Here is a 15,766-nt window from a genome sequence, read left to right as displayed (position 1 = left end):
GTGAGGGGTTGGAGGACAGAGCTGTGTGTGCCCTGTGCCCCCTAAACTAGGCTGCTGCCTTCAGTTGCCATCAGTTGCCCTGTGCCCTCAGCTGTGGTGGAGGAGATAGCCAATGTGCAAGTAGGGATGGAAAGATCTGTCAGTTTTGGTTGTCTCAGTTTCTCAGTTTTCTAATGTTAAATTCAGTTCTCTACATTTCTGCGGCACTCTGAGATTCTTTTTAAATCCTCATGAAAATTCACCAGTTTAGTGTGAATTTCTCCAATAAACACGTTTTTGTAGGCAGTTTTGACAAAGGCACACATTTTTGCAAGTCATTTCTCATCACATCATGCCTTTTTACATGTTATTTCACGCATATATTCATTTTTATGCACACTTCCCCCTAATATATGCATTTTTATAATTGTTGTTTAGTTGGTGAACTGCATCCCAAAATTTTAATAAATGCAAATTTCGAAGGATGGCTGTGTTTTGGTTCTCATATTGCTTTGGAAAGTGTGAATTTGATAAATTTTGCTTGAAATGTGAACTGAATCGAAATTCTCATCCATCCCTATGCTCAAGTAAGGTGTGAACACACTAGTCACCAGAGCAAAGTGTTTCCATTAGCCACACCTGGAGGGGGAACAGGTTGATCTGCCAATCAGCTGCAAAATCCCTTTGAAGCTGAATTAAAAAAAAATGCACTCAAGCTGCTCCCACCAGGTTTTACAGTAAAAAGGGGTGGGTTTGACTAGCATTGTGTGCTCCCGTTTTCAGAAGACAGAGGTGGAGACAACTGGAACCGGCAGAACAGTGAGTGTGTTTCTATCCTAAAGTTCAACTGCCAGTCAGTTTCTGAACATGGAATGGGAAGGGGGGGGAGACACCATTTTGTCCTTCACCTCAGCCAGCTCAAAGTGGGGTGGGATACTATCTTGCTTCTTTCCAAACAGAGCATCTTCCCCAAATTAATTCTTCCTTGACTAGGAATTGAATCCAGATAGTGCCGAATCCTAACCACTAGACCACCAGGGACCTTAATTTCTATTTCCCTGGGTCCAGATCTGCCTTCCTTGCTTCTTGCTGTAGTGCTTTTGTTTTGATTTAAATGCGGGCTGCTAATGATCTGTTTGTGTGAAGCGGCCAGAGGCCTTAAAGCACCAGCACCCCAAAAACGGGGAAGGCATCCAATGCCCTTCTCTTGTCTTTATCTTGTTTATCTTGACAAAGCCTTTGCATTTCCCGCTTGAGATATTTTACTGTTCTTAAAGAACAATGCTGTTCTGCAACTGAACACATTGTGGCATTGGCCTATCAGCTGAATTCATGCATTTTGCAACCTGCTAGGGGGGCACTGCTATTGTTGATACTTTGCGCACAGATGAAAACAAAATATGAAGGAAATCCTTTAACAAGCAAGTGTTTGGTCATAAAAACCAGGTGTCAATTCTTCCATTTCAGTGTACAGTTATTCACAACATTTAAATTCTTGGACGCGTGAAAGATATTTACTATTACAATCCACCTACTCTGGGATTCTAAGTAGGGATCCAAGTTCTTCCACACTATTTATGCTTGTACATCTGCTTGTGGCAGGCATACAATGTTGTCGCAACAATGGTGTCATGCTTTCATGGCAGTGCACTGGCTAGGGATGGGCGAATCTAGCATTGGTGATTTCTCTCACTTTCTTATTTTTTTCAGTCTGAAATTCAGTTCCCCACATTTAAGCATCAGTTTTCAATTAAAAAATATATTTTGTTAAAGTTTCCAAGAATAAACTAATAGGTAAACAATTCCCCTCATTACCTCTTCTCCCCTCCCACTTACAACTTAACCATAACTTCCTTTTTTCTTGCAAGTTTCCATTCATATACTAAAAGTTGTGACTATAGCTATCCAAGGACAAAATACAGAAAAGACTCAGCTCAGGACTCTCCTCCTTAACTGCATATGGGGTGCTGGTGGGCGCATCATAGTTTGCAATTTTAAAAAATATTATCATGAAAACTCACCAGCATTTTAGGGCCTATTTCTGCTAACATTTTGATGCATGTTTGTATATGCATGCTTTCTGTAATTGTAAGGAGAGGCAGTTGCAAATGGAGAACTAGAAAATGGAGAGCTAGAAGAAGATAAGCAGTGCTGGCTCCAGGCTTGACCATACTTCGGGTTCATCTACACAATGGTTTACTGTGTGTTTAGTGCTACTCACATGTCCTTTTAATTCACATGGTTCACATGACAAACAGAAGCTATCAGACCATTTCCCCCCTGAAAATCCGTACTAACCCAATCCTCTGATAATCCGAAAAGGGAAGGAAAAAATGTTTTCATTCTGTACCTCTAGTGCTTGCAGACACTGTGCTCCATGCTTTTACGTGGGAGTGTCAAGAGCTCCCCTCCACGCCCACTCCCTCCTCCTCCCTCCGTTGATTTTGTTTCCAGAGGGCTGAGAAGCAACTTTCGGCTGCTCTCCCCCATTCTGCTAGCATTTTTATGTTTTAATAGTGCCTTTGTTTTCTTTCTCTCCCTAACTTATGTGCAAAAGCATGACACTGCTCAAACAAATATTTGTATTTCTGCTGTATCCTACCAGGGAAAACACAGATATTTGCACTTCAGGATTTTTTTTAAGGAGCCCACTGTAGCATGCTCGGTTGCCAAGCAACCAGAGGGAGTGGAAATGTTAAATTATAGGGCATGGTCATTAGGCAACTACATGATTGATCCTTCCCCTCAGTGTGAATAGAAAACGTTTTTGCAGCTGGAATGGAGCCTTTACTGTGGATGGTGCAAATGGAAAGTGGAGGTAAAACCAGCATCTTTAGTATGAAGTAATGCTCCCATGTGGATAAGCCATTCCTTGCAGAGCCAACTTGGGCTGTGAGCAGACTAGTTGCCCACAGCAAAGCGTTCTTGTTGGCCACATCTGGAGGGGGAATGTGTTGATCAGTTGTGAAATCTCTTTGAAGCAAATTAAAAACAAACACTCGAGCTGCTCCCACCAGGTTTAACAGTAAAAAAGGGTGGAGTTTGACTAGTGCTGTGTGCACCTGTTTTCAAAAGAGAGGTGGAGACGCACTGGAACAGGCGGGAAAATTAGTGTGTTTTCTTCCCATCTTCCTCCCTGCTGAGTTCTACAATGGGCAACACTGAGATGAAGGAGGAGGGAGATAACAGGCTGGCAATCACCCCCTGGACTGGTTAGAACTAAGAAGGCAGGAGGGTGGGGGCTGGCCGAGGGCAGACTGAGGTTGGTGGGTCAGTGCCTTCTTTGCCCTAATAAACCAGCCTCCGCTGATGGCAGGACTGAGTGGAGAGGAAATGTTGGGACAGATCCTAAACAGGGGTGTAGTTGTTATTAATATCACACTTGCATTCCACCCCTCCTCTAATGCAGGGAACCTGTAGCCACGTTCTCCCTGTTTCTCATTTTTCCAGTCTTAGGTCCAGTTCTCTGCACTGCCACATCGATTTGTGATTTTTAAAAAACTCCTTATGAAAATTCTTCAGCATTTTAGTGTGAATTTCTCCTCATATACACATTTGTATGCCATTTTGCCTAATATGCATGTTTTTGCAGAGCAGTTTCTTTTAATATAATGCATTTTTGTATGTTATTTTCACTAATAGATGCATTTTATGCACGCTTTAGGCCAGTAAATGCATTTTTGTACACATTACTTGGCGGGATAACTGCATGGCAAAACATGGAGAATTGTGAATTTCAAAGAACGGCTGTGTTTTCGGTTCTTGTATGGTTTTGGAAAGTGTGAATCAGGTACATTCACCTTTAAATGCTCACTGAATCAAATTTCTCCCCCATCCCTAAGCTGTAGTGCTCCAGATGATGGAACCTAGAGTCCACCAGCCCTAGCCAGCATGGGCAAAGGTCAGGGACATCAGAGCCCAGCAACATCCAGTGTCCTGTTCTCAGCAGGCTCTTAAGGGGACAGGAGACTTCCCATTAATAACAAAGACAAGGGCAACACCATGGAAGTACCCAGTGCCAGTCCACTGTCAGAGTTTAATCAGAGTCTACAAGAACAATAAAGGAGTCAGGCAAGAAGCAAGGTCAGAGCAGACCAAGGGCAAGACAGGAGATAGATCCAGGGTTAGGTCTGGAGTGAACAGGAACTCCATAGCCAGGTCAGGTCAGGTCCAGAGCTGGTGTGTAGACATCATTCCAACAGCTCTTCCACCCTAGCACTGGGTGTTTTTTTTATGCTGCAGCTGCTGGAACAACACCCCAAACCTCAGCTGACTCCTATAAGTCACCTGCATCCAGACCTTTACTCCTGAGAACTCCAGGCCTGCAGTCCGGCATTCCTCTGAATGGGCCATGTCTCCACCTAGGGTCTGAGGTGACACCTCTTCCTTGGGCTTGGGATGTTGGATTGTGTCTGCGTTGTTGTGTGAAACAGCATATATTACGTTGTAGTTAAGTTGCTCAAGAAACCGTTCCAGAGGCATTAAATCATGTAAGAGTCTTTATTCAGACATTAAGGCCAGCGGCTTTAAGATCCCCCCGCAGGAGAGAAGTTCTACTACGTTCAAAGTACAAAACTACTACAGACAGCTCAGCAGACAGCAGCAATGGTAAAAGCACTTTTTCCCAAGCTGTTATCTCGTTACCATGACAGCCACTGTCTGGCCTTGCTTCCCAGACCATACTAGATAAGGCTGCTTCTCACACTTCTCCAAAACTTGCAGGCTTCATGGAAAACAACACAAGGTAGTAATGCCTATCAGTGACAGCCCAACAGTCCCCCTGTTTCCATTAAGACTGCAATATACACATAAAACACATTTTCATAATACATAGTCAAACAGTAATACATTTCTACAATACATTGTATCATACCTTTTCAGTTCAGTACAGTTCAGAATTACATCTCAGTACATTCAGTTAGAACTTTATTCAATCAAACTTTGGTTCAACACATGTAACATAAAGTGTCTCAGGATCCATTTCAACCTGTTTATGCATTCCTGGGCTTGTAATCAATCCCACTGTAAATCTGTCAGGCGGTCTGCCTATATTCTCTCTCATGGAGCGTCGTAAAGGAACCAGAGCTTCTGCTCTCTCTGCCCCCCCATTTGTGCTTAAGCCTGTGCTTGTACTTGGCACCGCTTGCCCAGGATCATCCATTTCCTCAGCTGTTCGTTTCTTTGATCTGCGTTTTCCAGAAATGAGCTCATTCAAAGCATCTCTGAGAGGAATTTGTGTACCTTCCACTTTAATGTCAAAATCTGGCTTAAATGTCTGTTGTGATTGTGTTCGTGTTTGTGTGTCATTGGCCCTGCTAAACCAACATGAACTAGCTGGTAGGGAGCTGTTGTGGTTCTCTCAGCCTCCCGGTTTATTGGTGCAATAGTCATTTTAGCTTGATTACAAGAATCACAATCCATTAACTGACCACAGTCTTTCAAACGCATGCCTTCACTGTGCAAAGGGGTTTTCTTAATCTTGTCAAGGTTTGCATGCCCCAGCCTTTGATGCCATTCATGGACGCAGCCCTGATGTACCTGTGCCTCAGCGTTTAACACAGCACACCCTGCTTGACTGCTCTTTATTACAAACTGTGAATCATCATTAAGGCTTCCCTGCATGCACACTTCAGCCCCCCTCATTATAAAACATTGGTCTTTGTGGAACAAAACTGAATAATTACAACTTACCAGTTTGCTAACTGATAAAATATTATGAGCCAAGTCCGGGACGAACAAACAGTCTGTCATAATGCCAAGCTTGTCAAATTTAATCAGACCACGTGCTTTTACGGAATTCCGTGATCCATCAGCAAGTAAAACAAAATCCTGCTCATCAGTAGACGTGTAAAACAGACTCCTGTCTTTAATTAGTATATGGCTTGCTCCGCTGTCGACAATAAAGTTAATTTGTTCCAAGTCTTTAGACTTCTGTTTACAAACAAAGTTCACACTACCTTGCTTCAAGCCTCCGTCCCTGGAGTTTCGCTTGACTGGACAATCGCGCTGGAGATGTCGACGGTCTCTGCACACAAAACAAGCCTTCAGCCTCTGTTGCTGCTCCTGTTTATTATCCCTGGGCACGGCATTTTTCACCTCCTGCCTCCGCTGCCATTCTTGGGTCAGTTTTTCCTCAATAAACGCAACGTTCAAACCTCCGTCAGGCATGGCTTCAAAAGCCATGACCATATTATTCCACGTTCCATTGAGTGAAGCCAGGATCAGATAGGTCTTCTGAAGTTCAGAATGTTCGACGCCTCGGTCTGTCAACTCAGCAAACAGGCGTCTGAATTCCGTGAGATGCTCACTCATGTCGCACTCACCCGTGAAGCGCATTTGATACAGCTTCCATGCCAAACACAATCTAGATCCCGCAGTCTGTTGCACGTGAATGCCTGCCAACACGTCCCACATCTGTTTGGCGTTTGTAACATCTTTCACGTGTAGCAGTTGAGAGTCGGATAGAGTCAGAAGTATAAAAGCCTGCGCCCGCTCATCATTCCTAATCCAAGCCGCTGAAAGGGGTGCAGGGGGTGTACCTTCAATAGCTTCCCATAAATCTTCTTTTATCAGCAAAGCCCTCATCCTCGGCTTCCAGCTGCCATAATTCTTCTCATTAAGTCTTTCCATCGGCAAGCCTCCCCCAGACAGGTTTACAGCCATGTTGCTCACCTCCGTCTGGTGCAATCAATCAAGCTGCCCTCTCTGGAACTCCGTCTGCCGTTCAGACCAGCAACTTACTACCGTGTAATGCGCTGTGGTTCAGAACCATCCTCTGCTACCACTGTTGGATTGTGTCTGCGTTGTTGTGTGAAACAGCATACATTACGTTGTAGTTAAGTTGCTCAAGAAACCGTTCCAGAGGCATTAAATCATGTAAGAGTCTTTATTCAGACATTAAGGCCAGCGGCTTTAAGATCCCCCCGCAGGAGAGAAGTTCTACTACGTTCAAAGTACAAAACTACTACAGACAGCTCAGCAGACAGCAGCAATGGTAAAAGCACTTTTTCCCAAGCTGTTATCTCGTTACCATGACAACCACTGTCTGGCCTTGCTTCCCAGACCATACTAGATAAGGCTGCTTCTCACACTTCTCCAAAACTTGCAGGCTTCATGGAAAACAACACAAGGTAGTAATGCCTATCAGTGACAGCCCAACATGGGACCCGTTCAGTCTCAATGTCAGAGGTCAAACTTGCCTCAGGTGCAGATGTCTCTTCTTTGGTCTCATCACAGGACTCTGGCTCCTCACATTGTTGTTGTTGTTGTTATTGTTATTGTTTATTACATTTGTATACCTGCCCATAGCCGAAGCTCTCTTGGTGGTTTACAACTAGGGTTGCCAGGTTCAGGGCCTGAGACTGATCTTGTATCTTTAGGAGAAGAGAAATTCAGCCAAGTGTAGGTGTTCTTGCAACACTGTAATGGGAAAAACCACAAGGTGGAATTCTCCCTTCCCCCTGCACAACCTTTAAAAGGAGAATTCCACCTTGTGGTTTTTCCCATTACAGTGTTGCAAGAACACCTGCACATCAGTCTCAGGCCCTGAGCCTGGCAACCCTATTTACAACAATTAAAAACATTAAAAACAAATATACAAATTTAAAAACACTTAAATTTTTTTAAAAAAATTTAGATGGAGCCTGATCCGAGGCGTAGTCCAAGACTGGAGCCTCCTGGTCTTCCTTTGATGACAATTCTCCTGGCTGGGACCTGACACCCAGAGAACAAGAAGTTCCCCAGCCTTGCGTCAGTGAGATCAGGGTGTCATACATGGATCAGGGTTACTCCATTTTACCCTCATAACAACCTCTCTATGAGTAGCCCACTTGGTGCCCTCCAAATGCCAACTCTCATACCGTCGACCATGTCAGCTGTACTGATGGGATTGGTAGTCCAAAACATCTGGAGGGCACCGCGCTGGCTATCCCTGGTTCAAGAGGTGTGGATCAGGTACTTTCATATAAAGATCCATAAAGATCAAATTCCTCAAGCATCACTTGAGGTGATGTCTGTGAAAACAGAACTTCCTAGTGACTACTTTGAGCCCCTCACTCTTGGCTTGTTTCTCCAAGTGGCTTTCTGGGAGAATTAATTGCTGACCCCGGCTGATAATGGTTTTCAACAGGACAGGCATTGGTCACACTTGCCAGCATCATGGCTAACCTAACTCCTGACAATATTGTGTCACACTGAACTATAACGTACAGATTGCTTATAGCCTGACCCCTCAGCTTTTTCTTGTGCAGATCTGCAGGATCAGGGTACTTATAATCACAGTGAATATCTCAATAGGAGTCATGAGCTCCGTTAACACGTTATCTTTGGGACAGAATGTGTAAAGTGATTAATTGGCACAATTAGCTGATTAATGGCTTGATCATGTTTTTAAAATAGTCTTGATTAATTGGAGTTGGCCATCTGGGTTCCTCTACTATGAGCTACTGGGACCAAAGCAGCTCCTCTGATGCCTGATTTCATATCTCTCTCTCTCTCTCTCTCTCACACACACACACACACACTCTCACACACACACTCTCACACACACACTCTCACACACACACACCTTCTCTCAGTTTCTAATTTTTCCAGTCTTAATTCCAGTACCCCACCCTTCCACATCAGTTTGCGATTATTGTTTTTAAAGTGTTCATGAAAATCCATCAGCCTTTGGATGAGAATTTCTCCTAGTATACACTTTTTGTGTGTGCAATTTTGACTAATATACACATTTTCACAAAGCATATCTTTGCCTGCTGTTTATATTTTCCCTGATCTAATTATTTTTGTATTTCATTTTCAAATGCATTTTTATGTCCAGTTTACCTTAGCATATACATTTTTGTACATATGACCTGGCTGGAGAACTGCATTGCCAAATTCAGAGAAATTCAGAGCCCATCAGCTCCCTAGGTAATTGGTTCCATTGTTGTACCACTCTAACAGTTAGGAAGTTTTTCCTGATGTTCAGGTAAAATCTGGCTTCCTGTAACTTGAGCCTATTATTCTATGTCCTGCACTCTGGGACGATCGAGAAGAGATCCTGGCCCTGATCTCTGTGGCAATCTTTCAAGTACTTGAAGAGTGCTATCCTATCTCCCCTCGGTCTTCTCTTCTCCAGGCTAAAAATGCCCAGTTCTCTCAATCTCTCCACATAGGGCTTTGTTTCCCTCCTCGTTACCCTCCTCTGAACCTGTTCCAGTTTGTCTCCATCTTTCTTAAAAGTGCAATGTCCAGAACTGGACACAGTACTCAAGATGAGGCCTAACTAGTGCTGAATAGAGGGGAAATAATACTTCACAAGATTTGGAAACTATACTTCTGTGAATGCAGCCTAAAATAGCCAGAGCTTGGAAAAGTTACTTTTTTGAACTACAACTCCCATCAGCCCTAGCCAGCATGGCCACTGGATTGGGCTGATGGGAGTTGTAGTTTAAAAAAGTAACTTTCCCAAGTTCTGAAATAGCATTTGCCTTTTTTGCAGCCACATTGCACTGTTCGTTCATATTCAGCTTGTGATCAACAACAATCCCAAAACCCTCTCGCATGTAGTATTGCTGAGCCCAGTATCCTGTATCTTATAGCTGTGCATTTGGTTTCTTTTTCCTAGCTGTAGAACTTTGCACTGATCCCGGTTAAATTTCATGGTGTTGTTTTCAGCCCAATGCTCCATCCTATCAAGACCCCTTTGAATTTTGTTTCAGTCTTCCAGGGTATTAGCTATCCCTCCCAATTTTGTATCATCTACAAATTTGACAAGCTTGGGAACTATAGTTTGTTAAGACTGATGGGAATTGTAGTTCTGTGAGGGGCAAACTACAGTTCCCAGGATTATTTGGGGAAAACTATTTGCTTGAAATTATTTATTTATTTGAATGTGCTTTAAATGTATGGTGTGTATGCAGCCTCACTCTGTCTAATGGTAGGGCCAGCCCTGGTAGTACCATCCAATTGACAGAATTCTTTCCCTGGGGAAGCTCACCTGGTGCCTATTTTGCTATCTAGTGCGAGGCGAAGAACTTTTTGTATTTTCACAGGCTCTTAATTGTTCTTTTTAAAATGACTGCTGCCAGTTTCCATCTGCTGTTCTTGTTATTATGCCTGTATTATCGTTACGGTGTAAGCCATCCTGAGAACATTTGATACTGAAGGGTAGTACAGAAATTAAAAATAAATAGATAAAACACTGCAAGGAAGCAATCAAACATTTCAGGGGATGCAGAAGTTCCAATAGCACTTAATCTTTGTTGCTCTACTTTCTGCCAAGATAGTGTTTTTTATTAAAACTCTCATAAATGAAGATATAAGACACCTGAGAGACAACAAAATGGGTTGAAAACAAAAGCCTTTTATTAAACTAGTTCATGGATCTGCTCCTGCGCTACAAAAGTCTAACCCTTAGATATTACAGCAAAGCCATGACTCAAGGCTCGGGGTCTACAACTGGATCATTACAGACAGATGTTTTGATACTAACTTCAGGGGGCAGGCATGCTTTTTCCTCTCCCTGATAGTTTTAGCATCTCTCTGGTCCCACTACATTTCTTCTTATTTATGTCATTGCTCTTCACATTTGTTCTTTTCTTGAACTATTTAATAAAAATATGTTTAAAAATGCCCTTTTAAAACATAATATTTTATTAGGTACCCCAAGAAATAATGACCACCATCTTTCCTTCTAACAGGGAACTCAGGTGGTAAGTGCTGACAGGTTTGCAGCTGAAACGGAGCCAGTGATAAACAAGAGGCAGGTATTGTATTGGCATGCTCAGAGGGACTTGAAGATATGCTGAAGTACAAAAATCTTTAGGAAAGAAACCTAAATGGCAAGCCCTCTCCCTTACCCATAGGCCAATGAGGACTGAGCATGCTCAGTGGCCATGGGATGCTGAGTGATTATTGGTGGCGGTGGGGAATGAAAAATTGCAAGGAGAAGGAACAGAATGGAATATGCTCGAGGGAAACTATGCCTGATTGGCTGGAATCCTGAAGAGGTGCATGCTGCACTGCAACATTTTGTTGCAGGTCTCACTTGTTCATTCTCATACTGAGCTCCAGTGGTCACTTGCCTGTCAGGTTGGAAGCAAAATGGGGCCACCCGTAACTAAGGTGGTGGTTTCTACATACTTGAGGGAACTTCCTGAATATGAAGAAGTATATACATTTGTAATTGAAAATATTTTTAATATCCCTGCCCCATTGATTTCCAGGACCTATAGAATATTAAGGACAGAGATGAGGAAATTCTAGAGTCATTCAATTAAAATTCTGGAGAGGGAACTTCTGGATTTACACTGAAGAACTTTGCTGCTTACTGCTTTTTATTTCCGTAGCAGTGAGGGCCATGCTGCTGCCGTATGCGAAAATCCTGGCTCTCCCCATTGTTTTCCATGGGCATCTCTTACTTCTTGTCTGAGGAGGAAAACAAACATGGAAGTCTAGCAAATGAGTTTATGATTGAAGACAGCTGAGCTATGAAATGGTGAAGGTGTCTGTTGGCGGAGAGAAATAAAATGGAAGAGGGAAATATGCACCGTTTGCATGTCTTAACAGGTTATAGTTTCCCTGGAGGACAGGATTACTTAATTTCTCAGGTGATTTCAGGGTGAGTTACAGTGTAAAACAACAAAACAATCCAGCAGATAAAACAATATATGAATTAAAATATTTTACAGCATAAAACAGCCAATTATAACAGCAGGCTAAGATCCAAATGCCCAGACAAATATATAGGTGCCAAAATGCCAGCAGTGTTGGCACCAGTAGTCCTTCTGGAGGCGGGCAATTCCATAATTGCTGTGCCACCACCAAGAAGGCCGTGTCCCATGTCACCACCTGATGTATTTTCCATGCTGGTGGGGCCTCCCCCTTCAGTTCTAACAATCCAGGCGGCATGACATGAGGACAGGCTGTCCCTTCAGATGCGTATCTTTTATTTATTAAATAAAATATATATACCACTTTCTAGAACAAAAGATCTCTAAGAGGTTGCCAATAAACAATAGGCAAAAGTCATTAAAATGCCAATAAAAACAAGTTACCTACTTTCAAAAAATAAAATAAAACAAGAAATTATAAATCATACTTATTAAAACCACACATCAAGATTGTGTGTGTTCCGGTAGGTTTGCTGGAACAAAAACGTTTTTGGCAGGTGCTAAAAACAATACAGTGAAGGCAGCTGCCTAGTATCTATGGGCAGGGAGTAAGTGCTGCCATCCTAAGGGATTTATGCTGGGCTGAGGGGAATTGGATATGGCAGACCTCATCTGGATCCTGTCTCAGCTGGGCTACCCTGGCATAAGTCCCTCATTGACTCAGCTGCAGCTGAGCTGGGACCCGGTCAGCTCAGCCACAGGTCTGCCAGAGAAGCCCAGCCCGGAGTAAGAGGAGCTGGCAGAAGGCCTGCAAAAGGGGGCATGTCAGAGGAGAGACTGGGGGGGGGGAGTTAAGCAATATCCACATCCCATTTAGCTCCCTCTTTCAGCCCACTGTCACTCCAGCCAGTACACCAGGAAAGGGGGTGGTGGAAGGAAACATGTATTTTCTTTCCTTCCGCCATGCCCTGCCGGCGCAGCCAGCGTCCTCCCTGCCACGAGGCCTCTGAACAGCCGCTGGATGTGGCGGCCCCTTCCGCCAGCTCCGCCTCCACCGGCTTCGCTCCTGCTAGCCTCGGGCAAGTTGGATTGCTCTGTAAAGGACTGATCTTTTTTTGCAATTGTGGAATGAACTTTAAACAGCACTTAGGTCCTAAGTCTATATGAAGGTGAAGGCGTCGCCGCACTTGTAGTGTGAGTTGTTTCCGACTCTTAGGGTGACGTCTTGCGACGTTTACTAGGCAGACCGTATATATGGGGTGGGATTGCCAGTTCCATCCCCGGCCTTCTTTACCCCCCAGCATATGCCAGGTACTCATTTTACCGACCACGGGTGGATGGAAGGCTGAGTGGACCTCGACCCCTTTTACCGGAGATTCGACCTCCTCCATCCATTGGAATCGAACTCCGGCCATGTGCAGAGCTTTCAGCTGTGTTACCGCCGCTTACCACTCTGCGCCACGGAGGGCCTAAGTCTATATAGGTCAGGAGAAATACCTTAAATTCTACATGGGAAGTACTAGGCAGCCGTGAAGATTCTTAAGGATCAGTGTTACATGATTCCAAATAGCATTGGGAGGGAGGCACGCCATGAAGTTAAAAAGCTCCCTGTCTTCAGCTATGTAGCATAAAGTGCTTAGGTTCAAGGCTAGCAGCCAGCCCTGATCCTGTGCCCTTTATCACTACATAGCACAGCAGTGGAAGATTTCAGAAGGATGGGGCACTCAGCAGAGCCTTGGAGAGCTGCTCTGAGGCTCCTCTTCCAAGCTGGCTAGACCTGTACAGGAGCATTCCTTCAGGGCCTGAAAATAATACCATTTTGTTGTGAGCCCCCCTACCCCGCCCCTGCTTGTTAGTAATTACAGTATTTTCAAGGGATGTATGCATGTTTAACTCTGTGGACTAGTGTGGAGATAACCATGGTGAAGAAATTAGAAGTGTCCTACAGACAGTACTACATCTCCTTTCTTCTGGACATTCTTCCCATTTCCAAACTATGTATAAACCATGGTTTTTGCCAGCCATTGCTGCTCCAAATCACTTTGAAAACTGTAGTTGCAAAGAACACTGACCATGATTTGCAAAAAATACAACAAAATCCAATGTGGAAATCTTGCTAATTGGATCTTGCTAATAAGGGATGGAGTAGAAATTTGATGTTGTTTGTATTCTTATTAGTAACTAGTTAATTTGCACTTCTCTAATCAATATACAACCCGAAATGCAGTTATCCTTCCAAATTCACAGTTTTCTGAATTTTGTAATGCAGTTCTCCAACCAAATAATATGTATAAAAATGCATATATATTAAGAAAAGTGCGCATTAAAATGCATGCATTAGTAAAAAATATAACATATAAAATGTTTTTTATTAGGGAAGATTGCTTGCAAAAACATGCATATAAGTCAAAACCTGATTTTAAAAAATGTGTGTATAGCTCAGCCAGCAAAGTAAACTTAAGCTGCAATCCAATACACACTTACCTGGGAGTAAGTCCCATTGAACCCAAAGCAACTTACTTCTGATCAGACACGTTTTGGACTGCAACCTTAGTCAGGGGCTATAAAATCGGATAAGTATGAAGAAACATGATGGCCCTCTTAACTTTTCTTAATGGTGATGGCTGGGCCTAGTGGCCTCTGACTTCTTAGTGGCAATTTTGGATTGGTCAAATTCATCATTAACGGTTCTGCCTTATTTCCTGGCTATGGGGCACAAGGTTGTGATCTTTTGAATGTTCTTTGGTGCCTAATTGTATATGCTTGTCTGCTTATAGTTATTACTATTGTTGGTGTTTTTTGTTGACTTATTTATGTTGCTTGTCTTATTGTATGGTCCATGATTTTTGTCTTTTGTTTCTTTATTAGCATTGAATGTGTTTTATTTGTGTGTTATAAAAATAAATAAAAATATATGTGTGTATTAGGAAAATTTTGTTCTAAAATGCTGATGAATTTTCATGAGAATTTAATTATGTAATTATTTATTTTGCAAATTGCTTCAGAAATTTGGAGAACTAAATTTAAGATTGGGAAAAAAAGAAATTGAGGGAATTTGAAATTGACAGATTGATCCTCCTTATTTGTTAACCATCATTACTTTGAAATTGAAAGAGTGAGATACCCAAGCAAGGGGGAGGAAGGGACACAAAGCTGTGAGTCGGGGGCGGCTACATCATCCCAAGGGGTGCTCCTGATCATCTATGGCTACAATACCAGGCCACATTATATCTGTTCCAGACCTGTGTAGGATTGAAACTGAGGACTCCCAACAGTTTGCAGAAAATCTTTCACCAAGAAGTAAAGTTATAATTGCAGTGAAATGTTTTGTTAGTGTTCTTGTGAAAGTATTTTGGAGAAAAATAAAATTAAATGCATAACTATGAAGCAATTTTAAAAATGAAAAGAATCCCAGGTATTCAGAAAGAATTTTTGGTCTTTGAAGGTGTAATAGGTTGTTAACACCACAATCTTATACATATATTGATGGTTGCTTTTAAATTTTATATGCAAGTCATCTAGAGACGTTTTGTAACATGGTAATCAATACACTGAATACAGTAGTGCCCTGCTTTTTGGCGGCCCGCTTTTTGGCATTTTGCTAATACGGCGGCTTTCAATTAGAGTAAGGCCCCACTCATACGCCGCTTGTTCCACTTTTACGGTGGTTTTTGGGCGCCGGGCACCATTTTATTGATGGAGTTCTGCTTTTCAGCGGGTTTTGCTTTTAGGCAGGGGTCTGGAACATAGCCCGTCATATGAGTGGGGCCCTACTGTACATAAGAATTCTAGAAAATGTTATGTATAGAGCTAATGTGATGTAGTGGTCAGCGGGTTGGATGAGGACTGGGAAACCAGGGTTCAAATCCCCACTCGGGCATGAAGCTCACCTTGGGCCAGCAACCTAACCCACTTTGCAGGGTTGTTGCAAAGATACAATGGAAAGGTGGAGAACCATGTCTACCACCTGGATCTTTTTGCAGAAAAGACATGATACAAAAGCAATTATACAAACTAAAAAGTAAGTCCCATAGAGTTCAATGGGGCTTATTCCCAGGTAAGTAGGTATAGGATTGCTGTGTAAACAATCTTGTTTTACAAATAATCGAAGGAATATTTACCTGTTTCCTTGTTTCCACCACAAGATCTTGTAATTTATCTCAGTGGGATACAGGCTGCTGTTGGTGTGT

The 15,766-nt window shown here is 42.8% G+C and overlaps 1 protein-coding gene across 2 annotated transcripts in view; it reads left to right on the top strand.

Annotated features, from left to right (window-relative positions):
- ZNF423 (zinc finger protein 423) overlaps positions 1-15,766 on the top strand; it is a 403,966-nt gene that overhangs the window by 796 nt on the left and 387,404 nt on the right. Inside the window, exon 1 of one of the 2 annotated variants that reach the window (XM_061594196.1) lies at positions 779-798. The exons of the other annotated variant lie outside the window; for it this stretch is intronic. The gene's annotated coding sequence lies outside the window, so the exon portion shown is untranslated. Of the gene's footprint in view, positions 1-778; positions 799-15,766 lie in introns of those variants that run through there. 2 annotated transcript variants of the gene reach the window in all.

Source organism: Rhineura floridana, chromosome 13 (genome assembly GCF_030035675.1).
Source record: "Rhineura floridana isolate rRhiFlo1 chromosome 13, rRhiFlo1.hap2, whole genome shotgun sequence".
Taxonomy (NCBI): Eukaryota; Metazoa; Chordata; class Lepidosauria; order Squamata; family Rhineuridae; genus Rhineura; species Rhineura floridana.
The sequence above is the reverse complement of the archived record's forward strand: the minus strand, read 5'-3'. Positions and strand labels throughout refer to the sequence as shown.